The sequence below is a fragment of the Cornus florida genome, unplaced genomic scaffold (assembly GCF_030987335.1).
Source record: "Cornus florida cultivar Cherokee Brave unplaced genomic scaffold, ASM3098733v1 CherokeeBrave_3.0.0_Hap2_Chr05, whole genome shotgun sequence".
Classification (NCBI taxonomy): Eukaryota; Viridiplantae; Streptophyta; class Magnoliopsida; order Cornales; family Cornaceae; genus Cornus; species Cornus florida.
The window spans coordinates 69,945,382-69,961,904 of NW_026775575.1; the positions used below are offsets into that span (position 1 = coordinate 69,945,382).

The 16,523-nt window shown below is 36.6% G+C and overlaps 1 long non-coding RNA gene across 1 annotated transcript; it reads left to right on the plus strand.

Annotated features, from left to right (window-relative positions):
• The first annotated feature begins 15,350 nt into the window (after window positions 1-15,350).
• LOC132310206 (uncharacterized) lies at window positions 15,351-16,409 on the plus strand. The gene is made up of 3 exons (XR_009482574.1): window positions 15,351-15,677; window positions 15,767-15,879; window positions 16,016-16,409. It is a non-coding gene; the product is annotated as an uncharacterized LOC132310206 (long non-coding RNA).
• The last annotated feature ends 114 nt before the right edge of the window (window positions 16,410-16,523 follow it).

A 16,523-nucleotide genomic window follows, 5' to 3' on the forward strand; every position in this document is an offset into this window, starting at 1 on the left:
CCTCAACAAGAATTGTCCGACCTATATCCTCCCAATCTGAATGATTGGGGACAACACGAGAAGGACCGAGAAAACAATCCTGTTAGTCACTAATTGACTCTAGAGAGGGGGTGAATAGAGTCAAGGGCCAATTTTTCCAATTTAAAAATATTAAATCTAACAGACTATTAATCACAGAGAAACTGAAATATTCAAGCAGTGTATGGCACAAGTATAAGAGAGATAGAGATGAGAGATTGCAAACAATGACTCGGCGATTTAGCGAGGTTCGAAAACTCCTACTCCTCGGCTCAAGGTCCCCCTTGAGACTTCCCAAAATCACTAGAGCTTCTCTTTAATGGTGGAGAGCAAACCTTCAGTTTAAGCAAGACCTTGCTTCTCTTCCTTGCTAAGAGAACACCCTTCTCCTAGACTTTCTTTTGGGTCACACCAACCCTTTTACAATAACTTGAAAAGAAATGAATTGTACAATAAATCTCTCAAAGATAGAAGTACACAGTTCTGTTCATGACTATAGTAAAGATGAATATATATCTGAAGCCCAGAATTACTACAGTAGAATGAAATGTAAGAGAGGAAATGAAAGTAGAGGGAATGAAAGCTCAACGAATGCTTCTTTAATGCTTTTTAGGAATGGTAGAATGCTCTCTGTAATTGTGTATCTTTTTGATGCAAACCAACCTCTATATATATAGATAAACAATGGTCGATATAGCTGTTGCAGGTGGTTGGACAACAATAAATAAAAAAGTTTCCGTTATAGATCAAAACCCTAGAAGGAGCCGACTCTTTGCAAAAGTGGAGGCGGCTCAATTAAAAAAGTGGAGCAGGCTCTTTTTCTGAAAAGGAGACCGCTCAATAGAAAAATGGAGCCTTCTCTAGATTTTTAGAGCCTTCTCTACTTTCGTAGAGCCTTCTCTACTTTTTGTAGAGCCTTCTCTACTTTCAGTAGGAGGCTTAAAATGAATTCCAGTATTATGTAAGGCTCATATGAATGTGTTTAAAAAACCTAATGAGCTAATTTTATGTTCTTTAAGAGATGAGATGAGAATGATATGCATGAATTGTAATTTTGAGCTTCAAAATATATTCAGCTAAACTTTGACATTGAACCTTAGTATCTTACCATCCTATCTACCATTTTCTTCATTTCTTGATCATGATCGTCTAGGCTTGATGAAGATTTGCTGAAAAGCTTGAATGATCTTTGAAGATCGAGTTCGTCTTTATTTTCTTGCACTTTGATGCTTCTTTGAAATCATTGCTTGAGTGTTTGGAATGCTTGAAATGGAACTTCTAGCTCATCATTAAGGATTGAATGATTGAACAACTATACTTCACTCAATGAAAATATTAGTACATAAACATCATTAATGGATTGTAATCATCAAAATATAAGATTGACCTTTAGATAAAATCTTTAGGCCAACAATCTCCCCATTTTTGATGATGACAAAACATTGATGTGTTTATAGTTAACATGGAGCATATTTTGAAAATTATATCAAACTTGATCCAATAGCAATAATTTTAGCATATAAATTTCACAGACATTTTTAGAAGACTCCCCCTATCAATATGCATCTATCAAGATACTTAAAAAAATAATAGAATAGCACATTAGCATGATAACACATCTTTCTCCCCCTTTGTCATCTCAAAAAAAAAAAAAAAAAAAGGGAAGTGAAATGAATAGATAAAGAAAAATAACTTGCCATTTCAGGAAATATCAGAGAAGAATAAATTAAAGGGCAAAAGATAAGCAAAAATAGCATTTTATAGATAACAGAAAGAGACTGTGAACACAAGTACCATATGACTGATAAAGGCATAGTTTATAAAACACAGAAAAAGACTTCTCTAAAGCAAATAAAGCTAATAAGTGCACACAAAAGAGGGTTTGAAATGGAGAAAAACTGTTCTAAGGAGAAGAGGGTCCATATTGGTTTCGAAATTCTGTAAAATCCCCATTAAGATGAGCGATTGCCATGTGCATTTCGTCAAGTTGAGTTTGTTGTTTTTCAAGAATGGCTTGGTTCTGACGAGTACCTTTGAGAATTTCCAACAAGAGAGCACGATTGGTACGATTTTCAACTAGAACTTCCTCATTTTCATCATCGTTATCACTTTCATGGTCGTCTTCATCCCCATCATCAACATCCTCAATCTCTTCTCCTCTAACTCGAGCCTCTTCCAACCTTCGTTGCCTAGGATAAAACCACACTCCATTGTAATCCCTTTTTAGCCCCATTGACGCAAGATTTGAGGCAGTGGGAATGTGTCTTGGCCCTGGTTTGACTGCTTCACGACTATCAAGCGGAACCTTTTTAGCCACAAATATGTGAGAGAGAACCGTGGGATAATATAGAGAGACCTTTTTCTTTCTTTTGCATGTAAGAAGGTGATGAAATATAATGTATGCAAGATCAAAGTGCTTGCCATTTAAGACACACCAGATAAGAAAGACGTCCATGTGGGAAACTTTGGATTGACTGCCAGATTTGGGAAGAATAGAGTACATGATGATCTTGTGAATCAGCCGAGCTTCCATAGTTAATTGTTTGGTGTTAACTTCTCTGGTATTTGTTACATTTGAATCATAACTCATTTGCCGAATAGCCGCTAGTTTATCAAAACCTTGTCCTTTAAACCAGTTGAAATGAGAATAGAATTGAATTCCATCCACAGACGGAAGATGAAGGATTCGAGCAATGCTGTTTGTATCAAGGTGAAAATATATTCCAGCCACATAACAGTTAAGTTTTTCTTCTCCAAGCATTTCTTCAAGATGAGTGTAGAATAACTTTACTAATTTTGGATAATAACCTTCATTCATTCCAACAAATGATCCAAGGCCAATTGCATCAAACAATCTATAGGTGTTGAGATGAAGATCATGGCAAATTGTGTCAGACAACACCATTGCTGTGGCCACTTTTCTATGCTGAAAGAATTTGTCATATATGCTTTTGTATGTGGGGTTTTTATATAGCATGGTGGCAGAGATTTGAGGTGGAGGAGGATTTGGTTCACTAGGGCTTGATTCATCATTATGTTGAGTAGACCGTTTTTGTCCACGAGAGGGATTCTTTCTATGTGAGGATGAAGCCGTGGACATTTCTAGAAATTAAACTGAAATAACAGAGGAATTCTCTGAATAAAGATTCAATTTAAAAGGCAATGAAAAATTCAAATCACAAATAAGTTTAGACAGAAGATTAACATTAGAAAGAATAAAACAAATTGAACCAAGGAAAAGGCCCTGGTTAAAGTTTCACATTTAGTTAGAATTAAAAAAAAAAAATTATTTATCTAGATATAAAGAGCCAAACTGGAATCATAATGGAGGATTCAAATTTAAATATAAATGGAAGGATATGGAATTTTGACAAGATAGTGCATGGAACAATCCTTAAATGTGTGCTTGATAAATCCCAAAAAAAATATATAACATGCTCAGAGGATTGAGATAAAGATAAATTCATCTTAAGAGTAGGAGTTTGACAGAGTTATGAAATGTACTTCCCAAATGAACCATAGACATCACATGATGCAAATTTATCCAAAAATAAATTCAAAAAAAAAAAAAAAAAAAAAAAATTGGTTTTGATAACAAAATTTATGCAATATCTCAAGATTTGATCAATAATGGAGCAGTAGATTAAATAGAGCCAAACTGATAGTTTAAGTATAAAATTTGAATAGCAGAACATATAGTAAGCAATATTCTTAGGATGATTGACCCTTTTAAAAAATAAATAACAATAGTGAATATGAGGGTTTCATGAAGGAAAGCTTAAAGGAAATGAACAAAAAAAAAAAATTGGACAGCTGAAATTATGAATTAAATGTGAGATCATCTGCAATAATGATTGAATTTGAGAGGAAGAGACTTACAGAACACAATGCCTAAAGAGAATGGAGAAGTGCCCTAGCCGAAGAGCTTTGTGGAATGAAGTGTTTATGCCCAATAGAGATACTGCCGAGGCTTACAACAACCTACAGTTTAATTGCTTGACAGTCCGAGACATTGCAATGTAGGAGATTTATGGAGTATTCTTATCAGTGGAGGCGTCCAATATAGAATAGAGGAAATCGCCCAAAGCATGATGGAGTCTCTAAAAGCTTCTGGAAGAAATCTGTTATAACCTCAAAATGAGGAAGTGCCGAGACCAAGGCAATTGATGGAGGAGCCGGCTCATTGAGAATTTGGAGCCGGCTCGGTAAAAGGATTTGGAGCCGGCTCTTAGGAAATGTTGAGCCGGCTCTTGAAAGTTACTTGGAGCCGGCTCTTCAAAGATATGGAGACGGCTCAGAGAGAAAATATAGAAAAGAAAAAAAAAAGAAAAAAATAACAACCGGTTCAAGGAAGAAATTGGAGACGGCTCTAAACAATTTTTGGAGACGGCTCAATAAATTTTTAGAGCAGACTCAATTGTCTGTAGAGGAAATCCCGAGAGTTAAAAAAATTAGCACTAAAGGAGCCGGCTCTACCTTTTTCTAGAGACGACTCTTCCTATTCCAATTTGTATGCAGGTTAGGAAGCCGGCTCTTGTTTTTATAGAGCAGGCTCTTATTAAAAAAAAATTGAGATCCCCGAGAGCAAGCAATGTGACATCATCTGTGGAGACTACTTTGCCTTGTGTAGAGACGGCTCTTTTTCTTCAAAGAGACGACTCTTTTTTTGAATGAAGCTGGCTCTGCTGCTGCTTTGCTTTACTGCTGTATTTCTTTTTCTGAGCACATTCCAATTTCCCTTCTAAGCAAGCAAAACCTATCTTCTTGAAGTGGTTTTGTAAAAATGTCAGCTAATTGTTTCTCCGTATTGACAAACATAAGTTCAATGTCGCCCTTAGAGACATGATCCCTAAGAAAGTGGTACCTAATTTCTATATGCTTTGTCCTAGAATGCTGAATCGGATTTTTTGAAATACAAATTGCACTTGTATTATCACACATTATAGGAACATGATCAAAATGAAATCCAAAGTCCTCAAGTTATTGCTTAATGTAAAGCGTTTGAGCACAACAACTACCGGCTGCAATATACTCGGCTTCCGCCATTGATAGAGCGACAGAGTTTTGTTTCTTAGAGGACCAAGAAACCAGTGATTGTCCAATGAAGTGACAAGTCCCACTAGTGCTTTTTCTATCAACTTTGCATCCTCCAAAGTCAGCATCCGAGTAACCAACAAGTTCAAATGATGTATGTCTAGGATACCAAAGACTTAAGAATGTAGTATAACTTAAATAGCGAAAGATGCGTTTAACAGCACATAGATGAGATTCTTTAGGGCAAGATTGAAAACGAGCACATAAGCATACACTAAACATGATATCCGGTCTACTAGAGGTTAAATATAAGAGACTACCAATCATGCCTCTATATTTTTTAATATCCACATTAACTCCCTTTTCATCCTTGTCAAGTTTCAAAGAAGAGCTCATTGGAGTAATGGCATGTTTGACTTCCTCCAAGCCAAATTTCTTTAGCAAATCCTTAACATACTTAGATTGGCAAACAAAAATACCATCAAGTGTTTGTTTGATTTGCAACCCTAAGAAGAAGGTTAGTTCACCCATCATGCTCATTTCAAATTCATTTTGCATACAAGAGGCAAATATTTCACATAAAACACTATTGGTTGATCCAAAGATAATATCATCAACGTAAATTTGAATGACCAACAAGTTGCAGTCAATGGTTTTAGTGAAAAGAGTATTGTCAATTTTACCTCGAATGAACCCATTAGCAAGTAAAAAACCACTTAGTCTTTCATACCAAGCTCTTGGAGCTTGTTTCAAACCATACAATGCTTTTGTCAATTTGAAAACATGGTTTGGACAATTGTAGCTTTCAAAACCAGGTGGTTGCTCAACATACACTTCTTCTTCAATGAAGCCATTTAAGAAAACGCTTTTTACATCCATTTGATATAACTTAAAGTTTTTATGAGATGCAAATGCAAGGAGCATTCTTATAGCTTCAAGTCGAGTTACGGGGGCAAAAGTTTCCTCATAATCAATTCCTTCTTCTTGATTATAACTTTGAGCAACAAGCCTTGCCTTATTTCTCACAATAGTTCCCGATTCATCCTTTTTATTTCTAAACACCCACTTTGTGCCAATGACAGTTTTATCTTTAGGTCTTGGAACCAAATGCCAAACATCATTTCTTTCAAATTGATTAAGTTCTTCTTGTATGGCCAAGAGCCACGATTCATCATTTTCGGCTTCAAGAATATTCTTTGGTTCAAGTTGGGAAACAAAAGTTACATAGTTACAAACATTACTTATTTGAGATCTAGTGCTTACTCCTTTAGATAGATCGCCAATAATTTGATTTATTGGATGATTGGACACTTGCTTCCAAGCCTCAGGAAGAGTATCTTCATGAGAGTGACAATCTTTTGGAACATCTTTGGAGTGATCTTCAATAGACGAACCATTTAAATCAAGATTTTCAATGTTCTTTTCAATCTCAATCATATCTTCATTATCATCCAATGAGCACCTAAGAGGGGGTAATGGTGATTCATCAAATACGACATGTATAGATTCCAAAACCACTAGTGTTCTTTTGTTGAACACTCTAAATGCTTTGCTACGAGTTGAATAACCTAGAAAAATACCTTCATCCGATTTAGGATCAAATTTTCCTAAACTATCTTTGTCATTTAACACGAAGCATTTACACCCAAAAACTTTAAAGTATCCAATATTTGGCTTCCTTTTGTTCCAAAGTTCATAAGGAGTCTTATTAAGAAGTTTTCTAATGATTACTCTATTTATGACATAGCATGAGGTACTGACGGCTTCGGCCCATAGCGTTCTAGGAGATTTATGTTCTTTTAACATAGTCCTAGCTATTTCTTGGAGAGACCTATTTTTCCTTTCAACTACTCCATTTTGTTGAGGAGTTCTAGGAGCAGAAAGATTATGATTGTATCCATTTTCATCACAAAATCTTTCTACATCTTGGTTATCGAACTCTCTTCCTCTATCACTTCTAATGGACTTAATCTTACACTCTTTCTCGTTCTCGACTCTCTTACAAAATTTAGCAAAGATTGCATGAGCCTCATTTTTGTGTGTAAGGAAAAATACCCAAGAGAATCTAGAGTAATCATCAACAATGACAAATGCATAGAGTTTTCCACCAAGACTAGCAGTTCTCTCTGGACCGAATAAGTCCATATGAATTAATTTAAGTGGCCTTGTAGTTGTTATGTCCTTTTTCCTTTTAAACGATGTCTTAATTTGCTTACCTATTTGGCATGCGCTACAAGTTTTATCTTTAGAAAAATTAGTCTTTGGGAGGCCTTTGACTAATTCATTTCTAGATAGCATTGAAATCAAATCCATACTAGCATGACCTAACCTTCTATACCACAACCAACAATTATCATTTGAGGATACAAAGCGCTTGACATCTTGATCATGTAATTCACATAAAAGTAAAGTATACACATTACCATTTCTTAGAGCATGAAAAACTTCATTATTATCCTTTTTGACAATGCATTTATCGGATTTAAACAAAACATCATATCCTTTATCACATAGTTGGCTAATACTAAATAAGTTGTGTTTTAAGCCTTTAACAAGTAAAACGTCATCAATAGTTAAGGAAGAGGAGATACCAATAGTTCCAATGCCAATGACCTTGCCTTTTGAGTTGTCGCCGAATGTAACATTTCCTCCTTTGTAAGGTTTGATAGAGCGAAAATTTGATTGATCTCCCGTCATATGTCTTAAGCATCCACTATCAAGGAACCATTTATCCTTGGATGAATATGAAGACTTCACGCAAACCTACAAAATGAATTTGAGTAATCTTCTTTTGGTACCCACATTCTTTTGGGTCCATGAGAGTTAGGAAGAAGCACATAAGTTCCTTTAACAACCCAAACCTCTTTTGTCCTATATGGCCTAATAGGACAATGATTGATCTTATGTCCTATCTTTTTACAATAATTGCATGTTGGACTAAAGGAGAAATTTTTAACAAAATAATTGTTCAAGGGCTTTTTCCTTTTTAATAAACATGAATCTTTGTTATGAGGATCAAATCTAAGCCCATCCTTAGCATAAGCATTTCGTTGCTTTCCAAGAATGATGCTTAAATTCTCTCTGCATTTTGTGAATTTGGCTAAGGTTTCAACTTGATCCTCAATAATGACTTTCAATGATTCATTTTCAGAAATTAACTCAATTGAGGCTGCTTCTTTAGCTAATTCTTTTTCCTTTTTCAAGGTTTCATTTTCAAGTTGAGATTTTTCAAGGTTTTGAGAGATGATAAGCTTTTCTCTTCTAAGGCTAGTACACTTTTGAACCATTTTGCCTAATTCATCATGTAGTTCTTTAAAAGCATCTAGCAAATAATTGTGTGCGTCAACTAATTCATCATATGAAGTTTCTAAATCAAATGAGTCATGATTAGAATTTACCTCATCTTCATCGGCCATGAGACAAAGATTGATCAATTCATTGAGTTCATCGTCACTTTCGAATCCATTTGAATCATCATCTTCCCATATAGCTCGCATGGCTTTGCCTTTCTTTTTCCTTTCCTTTTCATTTTTGCAGGCAAAGCAATCGGATTTGAAATGTCCTGGTTTTCCACAATGAAAACATGTAAGTGCTTCTCTTTTTCCTTGCTCACTTGATGCACCATTTCTTTTGAAGTTGTTACTCTTTTGGAATTTTTTCATTTGAAGAACTCTTCTCACAGTCTTGGTAATGAAAGCAACTTCTTCTTCTTCTTCATCATTAGGAGCTTTATCAATTGTGATTTCTTTCTCAGAGGCTTGAAGAGCTATATCCTTCTTTTGAGCTTCTTTGTCTTCATCTCTATCATTCATCTCTAACTCATAGGCCATTAATGAGCCAATAAGTTCATCTATGGGGAGTGTACTGAGATCCTTGGCTTCTTGGATGGCGGTCTTCTTGGCTTCCCAGTTTTTAGGCAGAGACCTAAGAATTTTTCTCACATTGTCGGACGATGTATATGATCTTCTAAGAGCCTTCAAAGGATTCACAATGTTAGTAAAACGAGAATACATTTCATTAATAGTTTCTCTGTTGTTCATAGTGAAAAGTTCATATTTATGGACAAGCATATTCATTTTGGATTCCTTTACATGACTGGTCCCTACATAGGTAACTTCAAGTTTATCCCAAATTTCTTTGGCTGTTTCGCAATCTGAAATTCTATTGAATTCGTCTTTACTTAAAGCACAATAGAGATTGGTGATAGCCTTGACATTACATTGTACAAGCCTACGGTCATTTAGGGTCCATTCAATATCAGGTGTTGGAACAGTTTCACCATTTACAATTTTGGTTGGAACGTGGTCCCCTTTTTCTGTGGCTTTCCAGACATTTATATCAACACCTCTTAGAAATGCTCTCATTTTGATCTTCCAATAGTTGTAGTCATTTCCGTTAAACCAAGGAGGTCTATTGTTAGATTGACATTCTTGATGAAAATTTGTATTGGCCATGGTCGTTCTCTAAGATGGTTAGATCTTTTTCTAGAGATTAGGCTCTGATACCAATTGTTAGTCACTAATTGACTCTAGAGGGGGGGTGAATAGAGTCAAGGGCCAATTTTTCCAATTTAAAAATATTAAATCTATCAGACTATTAATCACAGAGAAACTGAAATATTCAAGAAGTGTATGGCACAAGTATAAGAGAGATAGAGATGAGAGATTACAAACAATGACTCAGCAATTTAGTGAGGTTCGGAAACTCCTACTCCTCGGCTCAAGGTCCCCCTTGAGACTTCCCAAAATCACTAGAGCTTCTCCTTAATGGTGGAGAGCAAACCTTCAGTTTAAGAAAGACCTTGCTTCTCTTCCTTGCTAAGAGAACACCCTTCTCCTAGACTTTCTTTTGGGTCACACCAACCCTTTTACAATAACTTGAAAAGAAATGAATTGTATAATAAATCTCTCAAAGATAGAAGTACACAGTTCTGCTCACGACTATAGTAAAGATGAATATATATCTGAAGCCCAGAATTACTATAGTAGAATGAAATGTAAGAGAGGAAATGAAAGCAGAGGGAATGAAAGCTCAACGAATGCTTCTTTAATGCTTTTTAGGAATGGTAGAATGCTCTCTGTAATTGTGTATCTTTTTGATGCAAACCAACCTCTATATATATAGATAAACAATTGTTGATATAGCTGTTGCAGGTGGTTGGACAACAATAAATGAAAAAGTTTCCGTTATAGATCAAAACCCTAGAAGGAACCGGCTCTTTGCAAAAGTGGAGGCGGCTCAATTAAAAAAGTGGAACAGGCTCTTTTTCTGAAAAGGAGACGGCTCAATAGAAAAATGGAGCCTTCTCTAGATTTTTAGAGCCTTCTCTACTTTCGTAGAGCCTTCTTTACTTTCAGTAGGAGGCTTAAAATGAATTCCAGTATGATGTAAGGCTCATATGAATGTGTTTAAAAAACCTAATGAGCTAATTTTATGTTCTTTGAGAGATGAGATGAGAATGATATGCATGAATTGTAATTTTGAGCTTCAAAATATATTCAACTAAACTTTGACATTGAACCTTAGTATCTTACCATCCTATCTACCCTTTTCTTCATTTCTTGATCATGATCGTCTAGGCTTGATGAATGATCTTTGAAGACCGAGTTCTTCTTTATTTTCTTGCACTTTGATGCTTCTTTGAAATCATTGCTTGAGTGTTTGGAATGCTTGAAATGGAACTTCTAGCTCATCATTAAGGATTGAATGATTGAACAACTATACTTCACTCAATGAAAATATTAGTACATAAACATCATTAATGGATTGTAATCATCAAAACATAAGATTGACCTTTAGATAAAATCTTTAGGCCAACAAATCCTTCTCACAGGATCGAGGCAGAACAAAGCAAAGTCGGAAATCGATACAGAGAGCCTCCTTCCCTGCCTCTGCGAAATCCCCAGTCTCAAATAGGCACAACCTTCTGTGTTAAGGAAAAGACAGAGAAAATTACCTATTTCGGCCTACAGATCTAGGATCTTAAGGCTAAAATGGAAGATGTTATGCAGGCTATGAAAGGGAAAAGTTTTGCCGCCATTGATGACCTGGTGCAAAGGACCAACTTGCCATTCAGCCCCGCTGTTATGAAATGCCCCCTACCTAGCAAGTTCAGGATGCCCTCGTTCGAAAGCTTTGATGGGACCAAAGATCCCCTCGATCACCTGGAGACCTTTTAAGCTCTTATACATTTACACGCCGTGCTAGATGAAATCATGTGCCGAGCTTTTCCCACTACACTTAAGGGATCGGCAAGAGTTTGGTTCAACAAGCTGAAGCCAGGAACCATCAACACCTTCAAAGAATTGAGTAAGCAATTTGTGAGCCACTTCATTGCAGGTTAGAAGCATAGGAGGCCGGCCACCTACTTGCTTACCGTGAAACAACAGAAGGGATAGTCGATCCGGGAATACATCACCCGATTCAACATAGAGATGTTGCAGGTAGAAGAGGTGGACGACAAGGTGGCTTTAACCACTTTTATAGGAGGACTCCAAACCTCTAGATTCTTATTCGCCTTATCTAAAGAACCTCCCACCAGTATGGCAGGGTTGTTGATCAGAGCGTAGAAACACATGAATGCTGAAGACGCCGTATATGCACGGACGGGAAAGGAAGAAAAGGACAAGAAGAGGTCAGCCCCTCTCACAGGGATGAAAAGGTTACCAGCTATAAAAGATCATTCTTTAGCCAAAGCGATGAGGAGGACTCAGAAGAATATACCAACTAACAATTGTCTCACAGTTGGAATTAGCCTTATCAAGTCATTCAAAATAAAGACTGGAGGCATCTCAGTTAATCATTTTAAATGGAGGGTAGCTCCTTCACGTGTCATTTGGGAGTGACGGGTTCCAGATAGAACGGGATGCGATGTCCGATGGGCTATGATCGTTTCTAGTATTGGTACGCTGTGAGCAATTGGTGCTCTTATCTGATTGGTTTTGGTTAGCATGGGTGTTGCAGAGTAGTATATGTGAGGTTCGGTGTTGATAGTGTTTGACGGTCCGTTAGTTACTAGATCGCCTAGATTTGAGTTCGTAGTTCTGTACGGGTATCCGTTTGGTTCTTCTCCTTTTGTGTAGGGAGTTCAATTCATCTCAGGTGAGATTGGGTGTCCACGGTTGGACGATTGGTGAGTAGCGTGTGATAGGGTGTCAGGTGCATTCAGGTACGAGTTGTCAGTCTCTTGTGAGAGCGGGGTTCGTTACCTTTTCCATTTGTTCTAGTCCTGGCAAGGACGTCGTTTGTCGTGAGTCTTGTTTTCCATTTAGGAGTTGTGCGCATCCATGGGTAGACGGACCTGTGTGTGATTTGTTATATTGTTGAGTTCATCGGTAAAGGTTTGGTTGGTTTGGTCGACTCACTCCCACGGAGGGAGATAAAGTCATTGGTTTTTAGTAGTGCTTATTTTTAGGGTGGATTGACAACACGAGTTCCCAAATAGGGATTGTGTTTCCAGTGTCCGGTACTTTCGGTAATGGCTATGGGTGTATCGTGAATTGTAAGCTTGAGGATGGTTAGGTGATGTGATGTGAGTTATGTACTCGGATGTTTTTATAGGCATTTGATTCAAGTAGTGTCTTGAGGATAAGTGTCGATGTCGCCTTAGAACTACGTGATTAAAGAAAGTGAATGTGGGATTCCGTTGAGGAATAATGGGAATGATTGATTTTAGTTTTGAGGTTTCAGGCATGAGACGGTCGTATTGTGTGTCTTGAAGAAGTTAGAATTGGACTGAATGATGTCATGGAGTTGTTTGCCTGGTATGGGTGTTATGAGGAGATTAGAGATCTTTTATGCTGGTTAATGATTGTGACGTTTGGTGCCGTATTGTTTCCAGCTTGTTAGAGGTTCTGTGATTAATGTACGATTGGGATTTTTAGAGTTGGTATGTGACTGTATGATTGTCGAGGTTATGTAGAGTGGCAGATTGATTAGAGAGAGGATCTTGTGGTTGTTTTGTGGACTGTATGGAGTTATGCATGAGGTTTAGACCTGAGGACAGGAACGACGTCAGTGTTGAGATCGGATTGATGATGAGAATGGCCTAGCCAACCATTTCTCCCGAGTCAGTCCATCCTTAGCACGATGTCGGGTCAAAAGTCCATGATGATTTTAGTTTGTCAGGAGCAGTGAGGGCATAACATTGTATGTTGTGTCGGTGTGACAGTGTGGACTTCGATGGTTTGTCTCGAGTGACGTGGTGTGTTAGGACCAAGTGTCCGATAAAAGGGTTTGTGGTAGAATCATTGATTATTAAGGATCTTGTTTTGGGGATTTATGTCCAGAATATAGGATAGTACGTTTTATCGTTTTGATGACTTATGGTTATGTAGTCATTGGGAAATCTGTTGTTTCGTCTCCTTTAAGTTGTTTGGTATGATGATTGTCATATGGTGTGGTGGTGTAGCTGTGCGGTGGATAGTGAGTACTTGATCCGACAGGGACATGTAAGTTTGAGTTTGCGCTTGATTGTATGATGGACGTTCCCCTGTTCGGGTCTAGTACGTCTTTTAAAGAACGAGTTGGGATAGGATAATGTCATGTTAAGGGGTTTTGTGACCGTTCTTCTTTCGAGCCCTGAAGTCTCGTGTAGCAGTGCATAGTGGACCAATGTCCATTTCGAGCCGGATACAGCGTAGGGCGTACCAGATGGTCTGGTTTTATGATGTTGTGAGTGATGAGTACCCTCACGCGGTGGTGAGCATTGGGTTGTTTTGATAACAGTGTGTGATTGCCTATTGGCATTGGGTGTTAAAGGCAACAAAGTTGTTGAGTTCTTAGTCACGGGGTTCGGTGAGGTGTTCTCGGAAGGTGTGTGGCTGTGGGTTTCCTTCTTTAAGGAGGATAAATTTCGAGGACGAAATCTTTTAAGAACGGTAGATTGTAATGTTTATGATATATATTAATGTGTGTGTGTGTGTCTATATATATATATATATATATGTATATGTATTTATGGTGTGTATGTGTATTGGGTGTGGTAGAAAAGGAAAGAAAAAAGTCAAAGTGAAAGTGGGACCTACCACTAATGCACTTAAAAGGCTTAAGGCCACATTTTTGTTTTTTAGTCCTCATTTGTGAGAATTTGTACACACAAATTGAGTGTGCTGGGGATTGTTTTGAGGCATTAATTAGGGAGTCCTTGGTAGATGATAGTATGAAATACATTAAAGTAAGACATTAATTAAGGAGTCTTTGGTAGATGAGAGTTTGAAACAATTTAAAGTTAGACATTAATGGGGGAGTCCTTGGTAGATGAGAGTACTAAAGACATTCAAGACATTGGAGTTGATTAGCTAGGTCTATCTTTTAAAGTGATTTATAACTTAAAATGGGACCTAAAATAGAATTTTACTTCAGGCAATCAATGACCATAGCAATTTTTTACTTTGACAAATATAATTAACTAGAAGTCCTCAATAGCAATTTTTTTTCCTGGGATAGCTTAAATAATTATTAGTAATACCAATTGAATCACGCAATTGATAGAGTCAATCTCACATGTGATTTGTTGTCGCGCATATAGATAGAAAGACTTCTGAGCGGAAAAACATACTGTAATAAAAAATCTACTGTATATTTGAGATGCCACTGTGTTCAAAATACAGAGAACAAAATGGAACAATACGGAAAAACATACCCTGTAATAAAAAATCTACTGTGTTTAAATAAACGAGAGGGCTAGGGAAGGAATGATGTATGAGTTAAAAGAGAATAAAGAATAGTGTTCTCGCGTCTTGTTTGGATAAACAGAGAACAAAATGGAAGGACTTGTTTGGGAAAAACTAATGGAGAGAAAAGAAAGGAAGTGAATGTTTACTATGTGAGTGGAAAGGATTGAACGGGAATTCAATGAAAATTAGGGATAAAATGGGTGAGGACTAACTTATCATATTCTTTCATATCCTCCACTTTTGGAAAGAAGACAAAATGAGTGTTTCAGGGTTTAAAAACCTTTCCCTTTAACTCTCAGTTTTTAACCAATCATAACCTTTCCATCCTTTTATTTTTTTCTCTACTAATTCATTTAATTCAGGGTACCATTCGTTTCAGTGTTAAATGTTTTACATTAGAAAATATTTTTTATGGCTCCGTTTGGAAATAGTTTTTGTTAATTTTTTTTAAAAAAAAACTCACAATAGACCACTTGAAAAGCATGTATATAAATGCAAATATTAGCATTTTATAATTATATCAGCATATGTATAGGAACAGGACATTATGTATAAGAGTATGGACAAAAACATGCACCAAGTGCATTTCTATGAACTTATATTTACATGTACATAAATTTGCTTGTATTTGTGTATAGGTGTATATATATGTTCAATGCTTGTATAATTTCTAATTTCATTCTTTCAGAGAACCAAACATAACAATGTTTGTGTATATATATGTGCACACTGTCCGCCAGTATACTAATATTTTGGGATGGCTTCTTGATGGCACTCTGTATATCATTCTTTGATCCGTCTTAAGACAAATAATATCGCATAGCACCAGCATTGTTGATTGAGATTACATAGGCTGTGAGAGTATTCATACAAATTGGATATCAAGATTGACATCAAAAGGGTTCCAAAGAAGAAGACTCTGATTGCAGCCATGGAGGCTAGCTGCTGGTGAGTATCGTGTCTTTAAACTTGATGTTTTCCTATTCCTGTTGTCATCCACATGTTCCCGAAATTGAACTGCCATTCTGCGCTGGCAGATGTGAAGAACAAATGGGAGAACAGTTCCTGGGGCAGGAAGCTAATTGTGCAGAAGAGAAGGGCCTCACTCAACGATTTTGATAGGTTCAAGCTTATGTTGGCAAAAATTAAGGTTTGAAATAATTACAAACTCGAGTTTTCATTATATTCGTAGTTGTTTTGTTTCTATATCAACTATTTGACTTCACAGACAGTTGTTCTTTTACACCACCAATATAATAATGTGTTCCTCAAATGTGACTTTGCAGAAGGCTGGTGTCATTAGGCAGGAGCTTGGAAAGCTTCAAAAGGAGACCAAGCCTAAAATATGTCGTCTTTAGTGTGTGTGTTAAATCTTTACCAAGAAGTTGCATTGGGTCTTGCCTTTTGGGTTTATTTTCATTAAATTACTAGAAGAAACACTTGAAATTTTTATTATTTTATTTTATTTTATTTGCTTCTCAGATCCCATTCAAACTCTATTATTAATATATTGGGCCTTGTTTAATGCATGATCTTCAAGCGGGCATTGGTAGGCCCATGGTTGTTGTCTGACAAGCCTGATATAATTGTGAGGTTCTAGATGCTCTATGGGGGGATAATATGAAAATTATTTAATGTATATTTTAATTCAGTGATTAAACAAGTTGATATATTAACGTATTATGTCTATTTTTTATAATTTTTAATGACCACCGTGAGTTGGATGCTATTTTTATAGAAAAATGAGAATTATAGGACATGGTCCACTACAGTAACCAAAGTTTTATTGGTTTA